This window comes from Crocodylus porosus, unplaced genomic scaffold, assembly GCF_001723895.1.
Source record: "Crocodylus porosus isolate Cpor-Errol unplaced genomic scaffold, CroPor_comp1, whole genome shotgun sequence".
In the NCBI taxonomy this organism is placed as follows: domain Eukaryota; kingdom Metazoa; phylum Chordata; order Crocodylia; family Crocodylidae; genus Crocodylus; species Crocodylus porosus.
In genome coordinates, this window is record NW_017728886.1 from 149,365,948 (window position 1) to 149,374,076 (window position 8,129).

Below are 8,129 nucleotides of genomic sequence, written 5' to 3' on the forward strand. Positions count from 1 at the left end.
TTTTACCTGTGCTGCACATACAAAACTTACATCAGGACCCAAGCAGCTGCCACCTGGGGCTGTCGTGCTCAGTCTTTCAGAACATTTACTGTTCCAAATCAGGAGCTGTTAGGCACCTTGGATCTACTATAAGAAGTGAAATAAAATGCTTAACAATAACTCTTGCTACTCCAATAGTTAGTGTAGCATGATATATGGCTGTGTGGTGGGTGACTATGGTTTTTTTCACACTCCCTCATCCTTACACTATAAAGAGAGCTTCAGAGAAGTGTTTCTTACCTTAGAGGTGTAAATTTGCGTCAGAAGAGGGTTTAGCTGAGGAGTGCCCTCATGGTGTTGTAGGAACAAAGATTCATATGAGGATGACTGCAGGGAATACCATCTCTCAAAGGCTGGAAAGGCTGTTTAAAACATTAAGTTACGTAACATGCATGCATGCACACACATACACATACATGTGGGTGTGGGTATCTGTTCCAATGCTGTGCAGCTTTTTATGTATTTCAGATATATATCCCAAGCTAACCCTTGCTGTTAGTGCTAGGTTCATATCACCAGAAAGAGACTGCTGAATTTGGAAGAACAGTAGAAAACTTATCAGGGAGTAAAAGGGTTTAGCAGAGGAGTTTAAGCTAAAAGTTATCTCTATACAGCTTAGCTAAGCAATGACTAAAGTGTGGGGCATATGATACATATGCATATATTTGATGGGTTTGAACACCAGGCAGAGAGGAATTTTAGTGTGACACGCAGAGGTATAACTAGGGCTAATGGTATGACAGTCAGGCTGAATATACAGAAAAAATTCCTGACAGCAAGATGTATTATGCTGTAGAATAGCCTCCTAAGGGAATTGATGGAAACCCAACTGCTTGGTCCTTCTTAAAACTAGACTGGACAAACCATTAAAAATGTGCTCTAGAGGACAGTCTTTAATTGGCAGGAAGCTGGACTGGTGATCTAATAGGTCCTTTCCATTTCTTTCTTTTATGATACGCTATTCTCTATAATGAGTTTTGACTATTTCTAAGCTCAGAGGGTAAAATGGAGATGAAGCTAAAAGAAAAGATTAACAATAGGAATGAAGCAAAAATTGTAAGTTAATTTAATACTCATGAAAACTGCCAGATTGACAGCATTTGAGGCAGCCTGTTCCTTAGGCCAGTGGTGCTATTCAAAAATAGCATTGTAAATGGGAGAGTGAAAAATGCTACATTGGTAATGATTATGGTAATGACTTACTTTTATACTTCTTGTGTCCTGAAAGATCCCAGAGCTTTTCAGAGTGTGTATATATTTAATGTAGCAGTTGCTTCAACTGGTACAGAAATGCAGCCATCTGTGGCCTGAAACACAACAGGAAATGGCGACCTAACACAGTGCAGAATGGAAAATGAAAAATAACTCACATATTTGAAACTATAAGAGAATCCTTTTAGGTGGGCAGAACTTTGCTACCTGAACTGATGATCTCAGCCTGAGTTCCTTGAGCAACCATTGTTCCCCAAGGTTTGTTTTTTTGGGGTTTTCTTGAGGAGGCTGAGACTGACAATTTTGGCTTTGTCATCCCTCCTGAGATTCTTTCAGTGCTAGAAAAAAGATTGAAAGGGATCTTCTAAACCACTGTGATCTTTATTAACTGCTAGAGACCCTTTGGGCACATCCAGACTAGTGTGCATGTGCAGTTTGTGGCATAGCACACACTACACATGTAGGCATTTGCTGCACTGCTAATTTGCAGCATGATGAGTTTTTTTGACACTGGGAAATTAGTGTCAAAAAAACCTGCACGAGAAAAAAGTGGAGTGGTGCATGTGGTGGCAGCATGGGCTGCCTGAAACCAGAGCCTGGGCAGATAGAGCCATGCTTAGGCTGTCAGTTAGGCTCTGCATGCCTGAATCGCCACCAATGGAGCCTTGGGAGGCCCTCAGAACCCGAGGTAAGGCTGCTGGGGTCAGCCTGGGTGCTGGGTGCCCCACCCAGCGTAATTTATCATGCACCAGAGCATATGGACAGGGATGATCCCTGGGGCAACTAGCAGTGGCACAAATATGTGATGCTATTAGTTGTCCCTGGGAATGCACGTTCCTACTCATGGGGACTGTGGCAGGACAGTAGGGGGTGTTACTATGCTAAGCCACCCACCTCACTGTGCCCAACTCAAAACCATGCTTCGGAAGTCTCCCCTGGGGGGCCTATGTCCAGCCATCCCCTTTCATGGAGATCTCTGGGAAGCCTGGAGTAATGATGCCACCACCCAGGTACTGGTCTCTGTTAGGCCTCTGTGCAGCCTAGGGTACACCACCCAAGTCAGCCTTGGGGGTGCTTTGCTCTGGAAGTATTTCTGGGTGCTCCTTATAGCCTGGAGCCTCCCAAGATATTCTCAGGTAGGACTGAATTAGTTAATAAACGGCTGAGCTCCCTCTCCCCATAGGCGTTCACAGCTAGGCATGTTAAACCAGATTAACTTTTTATTGATCGGGAGAGAGAATGGGGGTGGGTAGAAAACACAGGAAGTTCAAGAGAATAACAAAATACCTTAAGCAATACAGAATACATCGAGCCTTTTATCAAAATTGGGTTCAGGTACCCTTTTTAACTCACTTAAAGTCACTTAATCCTTAAGTGACATTTAAAGTCACTTAATCCTAATATACTGGCTAAATTTCCAAGTCTATTTACAATAAAATCATCTGGAGCATCTCTCCAGAGGCCCAGGTTTCTCTGAATCCCTAGAATGACTGCCTGACCCCTTCCCAAAATGCCTGCTGCAGGAAGAGAAAGAGCAAGCTCCCCTGTCCCTTAGGAATTTTCACAGCCCAGTCCCCTAGGTGACCAGGCTCAGTTGCCTAAGTGACCAGGTTGACCAAAACCAGGCGGTGTGAAAAAACAGAGGGGGCTGGGCTGCCATCCTTAGGCCTACTTTGTTTGTGTGTTCTTTCTTGTTGGGTTATTTTCTTTATCTTTTTCTCCTTTGGCAACTGTTTTTGACAACTGACTATTTTGACTATTGATTCTACGTTTGGTTTAGTTGTTGGTTTAATATGGTGCTTCATGACTGAACGGAGATGGGTACTATAGAAACATAAGAACATGAGATTGGAAGGGACCTTCTGGCCTTCAAAATCTGTCAGCTCATTTTACCTTGAGTCTTGTGACATTTGGAGTGTTCCATATTCCCAAACTCCTGAAGTCCTGTGACTATATGCATCATTCAGCTTTCATTTTTTAAAAATGAAATAAATTTCTAGTCTTTGTGGTTGCTGAGTAAAAACCTTAAAAATATGAACCTGTAAGGCTCACAAAGAAGAAAAGCTCATTAAAAGAACTTGAAAGTTGTTATTTTTAAAAAAATTGTGGAGGGTAATACATTGTGAAGGGTAAAAAGAAGGGTTTCTACAAGTATGTTATCAACAAGAGGAAGGTCACGGAAAGTGTGTCCCTTACTGAATAGGGAGGTAACCTAATGACAGATGATGAGGAAAAGGCTGAAGTAATCAATGCCCTTTTTTACTTCGGTCTTTACAGGCAAGGTCAGCTCCCAGATGACTGCACTGGGTAGCACAGTTTGGGGAGGAGATGAGCAGCCCTCAGTGGTGAAAGAACAGGTTGGGGACTATTAGAAAAGCTGGATGTGTACAAGTCCATGGGGCTGGATGCAATGCATCCAAGGATGCTGAGGGAGTTGGCTGATGTGAGTGCAGAGCTCCTGGCCATTATCTTTGAAAAGACATGGTGATGTGGGGAGGTCCCAGACAATTGGAAAAGTGCAAATATCGTGTCCATCTTTAAGAAATGGAAGGAGAAGGATCCAGGGAACTACAGACCAGTTGGCTTCACCTCAGTCCATGGAAAAAAAACATGGAGCAGGTCTTCAAAGAAAGCATTTCTAAGCACTTGGAGGAGAAGAAAGTGATTAGGAAAAGTCAGTATGGATTCACCAAGGTTAAGTAATGACCAACCTGATTGCCTTCTATGATGAGATAACTGGCTCTGTGGATGCAGGGAAAGTAGTGAATGAAATATACCTTGACTTTAGCAAGGCTTTTGATCCTGTCTCCCACAGCATTCTTGCAGGCAAGCTAAGGATGAATGGACTCTAAGGTGGATAGAAAGCTGGCTGGATTTTTGGGCTTAATGTGTAGTAACCAATGGCTCAATGTCTAGTAGGCAGCTTATATCAAGTGAAGTGCCCTAGGGGTTAGTCCTGGGGCTGATTTTGTTCAGTATCTTCAGTAATAATCTGGAATATGGGATGGATTGCATTCTCAGCAAGTTTGCAGATGACCCAAGCTGGGGGATGAAGTAGATATGCTGGAGGGGAGGACTAGGATTCAGAAGTATCTAGACAAATTGGAGGATTGGGCCAAAAGAAATCTCATGAGGTTCAACAAGGACAAGTGCAAAGTCCTGCACTTAAGATGGAAGAATCTCATGCGCTGCTACAGCCTGGGGACTGCCTGGTTAAGCAGCAGCTCTGCAGAAAAGGATCTGGGGGTTACAGTGGACAATAAGATGTACATGCATCAGCAGTGTGCCCTTGCTGCCAAGAAGGCTAACGGCATACTGGGCTGCATTAGTAGGAGTATTGCCAGCCGACTGAGGAGAGTAATTATCCTACTCTATACTTCACTGCTGAGGTCACACCTGGAATGCCATGTCTAGTTTTGGGACCCCCCCCACTATAGAAAGTATGTGGACAAGTTGGAGAGAATCTAGTGGGAGGCAATGAAAATGGTGAGGGAGCTGGGCCACATGGCTTGTGAAGAGAGGCTGAAGGAATTGGGCTTATTTAGTCTGCAGAAGAGAAAACTGAGAGGGGATTTGATAGGTACCAAAGAGGATGGAGCTGGACTGTTCTCAGTGGTGGCAGATGACAGAACAAGGAGCAATGGTTTCAAGTTGCAGCAAGAAAAGTTTTTTCACAAAGAGGGTAGTAAAGCACTGGAACAGGTTACCTGTTGTGGAATCTCTATCCTTGGAGGTTTTTAAGGCCTGGCTTGAGAGAGCCCTGGCTAGGATGATCTAGTTGGAGAAGGTCCTGCTTTGAGCAGAGAGTTGGATTAGATGACCTCCTGAGGTCCCTTCCAACTCTAATTTTCTATGATTCTATGAAAAAATCCTCTATTTTTAAAACCAAACTATTGATTTTGTGAGGGGGAGGAGGAATGTCTGGCTTTTGGGTTTTGAATGGTTGGGGTTGGCAATACTGGTAAAAATGAACAGCTGGGAATTTTCCAGGTTACAGTTCTGTTGTGGCGTATTCATCATAGGAAATATAGGTCACACCTAAAACAGTTTTGAGAAGTCACATCAGCCAGGAAGAAATTAAACATGCATTCAGTGTAGACAGGAACCCTCTAAGTTTAATATGTCACCTATCCATAGATAAATCCAGATAATCACAGGGTATCATGAATACATTTAATTACTTTAATGTCTATTACCTATAAAATCATGTCGCACTTCACATAGTCAAAATGATGTCTGAAACCTGTGTTCTAAACACAATTTAGTTTCCTAGTAAAGGTGACCAGCCATTTCTGTTGTGCCAAACCCCATTGTATCTTGAATACTAAATCTGCAGCATTGATAGTAGCATTGTAATAGCTGTGATAGGTCTGGAATGTATGAGAAACACGATTTGTTTGGTAATGTCTTTGTTGGATAAAGTACGTAGTTGTGAGAGGTGTTAGACAACTTTCAGGCAAAAAATGCCCTTCACTGAGTCTGGAAAAGCAGTTGCAGCCTATCTAAATGCCATGTAGAAAAATTACTCTTGTTTAACCCCATCATGAAAATGAAAATGGTCATTTCAAATGGGAAGAGGTCAGTAAACCTGTGGAGCAAAGAGGAGTTATCAGAAATTGTTACAGATCAGTTGAAATAGATAAACCTAATTATGTGAAAGAAAAAGACAGTTCAAATGAGTAAATCTGGCTAGGTCCAGAACTAGTTGAATCATTTAAATACCAAGGCTAAGCGTATGATTACTTGTTATAAATTTACCCAGTGGGTGGGGGAGTGAGTATCTGGGAGGAAGAAAAAAAGATTAAGTTAATGGACAATTCTAGTATAAGACCAAATGGGTACAAACCAGTCACAAATATATTTAGACTTAATGTTAGAAAAACACTTCTAACCATTACAGGACTTATGTTTAGAAATGGTCTTCCAGACAAAATATTGTGGACAAAGAACACAAATAGCTTCAAGATGGAGCTTGACACGTTTACAGAAGGAAAACCATGAGCCGGGTGTTTCTGGAATAGCAATTAGGGCATGTGACTGGTGACTTTGAACATTTGGTGTCCTCAAGAGGGAATGAAAGGAAATATAATCACTGTGGGCACATTTACACGTGCTACGTTGCCATAGCAACACACTACAGCGACATAGTGTTAACAGGTAAAAACTGTGCAGTTACGTCGCCATAGCAATGTGCTCCCTCATTGTAGTGCACTGCTACGGTGATGTAGCAGCTAAAAATAACTGTGGACCGTCAGTATGGCACAGTACAGGCTGTTACTGCGCAAAAGGGAGTAGTAGATGATGGCGCACTAACAATGGTGCCGTATGGCCGTATGCAAGCAACCTATGTCTACTTATATAGGGGTGGGGATCTGACAGTATTGGGTTTACTGGCATCGCTGATACTACATGGCTTTGTGATGCTAGGGAAGAGTCGAGCATCTGAGTGGTTTGCATTCAAGTGGTAGCTTTGCAATATACAGGGTTCTCTGCAGACGTGCTTCAGATAGTACAGGACTCTATGGTTTTGTAGGTGAAAGTAAGGGAGCTTAGCCAGGGGAATTGTGATAGCCTTTTTCTGGATTATGTTTCCTCCCTTTGTCCATTCTTCTGCCTCTTAAGGTTTGAAGATTCTTACAAAATGTGTTATGTCATTTTATATTGTATGTCCCAGGCATCAGGGTTTCTCCTGGTTGTCTACAGGGGCCAGAAAGAAAATTTCCCTTGAATATAATATTTGGCTTGTTGGGGGATTTGTTTGGTTGTTTTTATTTTATTTATTTGTTTGCCTTGGGTTTTGTTTGGTTTTTATTGCTTTCCTCTGAAGAACTGGCTATTGGCCACTGGCTGGAGGTGGGAGTTTAGAATGTATTAGTGCGAAAAAAGGGCCTTGTTGCACCTTGCACCAAAAGCTGAACAAGTGTTATTTGGTTTAGTGTTTCGCTTAGTGGAGCAGTTGAACGCTAAGGTGAAAAACCATCACTGTCTGTTCTTCACCTACACTGTGGACATGAGAGGGAGGGTGACAGGCTTGGGAAACAGCTGCGAGTGGCATGGACTCCCTGCCTCCTCTGTGCAGCCCCAGCCCAGCTAGACACTGCTGAGCCCCGTGCTCCATGCCCAGAGCCATCTGGCTGCTATGGGAGTTCAGGGGCTTCAGGCATCTGCCAACCATGGCCCTGCTGGGTGAGCCAGATCAGGGGAGCTGGCAGCCAGAACCTGCACAGCCCCACGGAGCACGGAGGCAGTGAGAACTGGCTTTGGACTGCCATGCTGCAGCTGCTAGGATTCACCCTGCTCCAGCTGCCTGGCTCTGCTGAGGCATATGAATCCAGAGGGTGCAGGCACTGGGCAGGGGATGCACAGCAGTGGAGGGTGGGACTGGATGAATGTTCAACTATAGGTCAGTGGGAAGGGTGAGCACCAGTCTGCCCCTCCCCGCAGGCACTGTGGCCCAAGTCTGGCCTGAACATTTGGAGCAGCGAGCCAGACCAGGATGCACTGCACACACCAGGTGCTCCAGGGCTGAGTTGCTAGCTCTGCCAGGTGGCAGAAGTGGGGCACAGGTGTCGTGCCTGGCCTTGCTGTACCCTGGCATCCCCACCCTGACTCAGAAGGGACCACTGCATCCTGGGATGCTGGAGGAATTCGACTTGGGTGGAATAACTGTGAAGAGTGGCCATGCCTTAATGGACCAGAAGCAAAATCCTGTAAAGAAGCATTTTACAGGATCTGGGGGAACATTTGTTCACCAGAGCGCCCCAAGGGATGACGAGGTCGAACGGTCACAAACTCCTGCAAGACCGCTTCAGGCTGGACATAAGGAAGAATTTCTTTACTGTCCGAGCCCCCAAGGTCTGGAACAGTCTGCCAGCGGA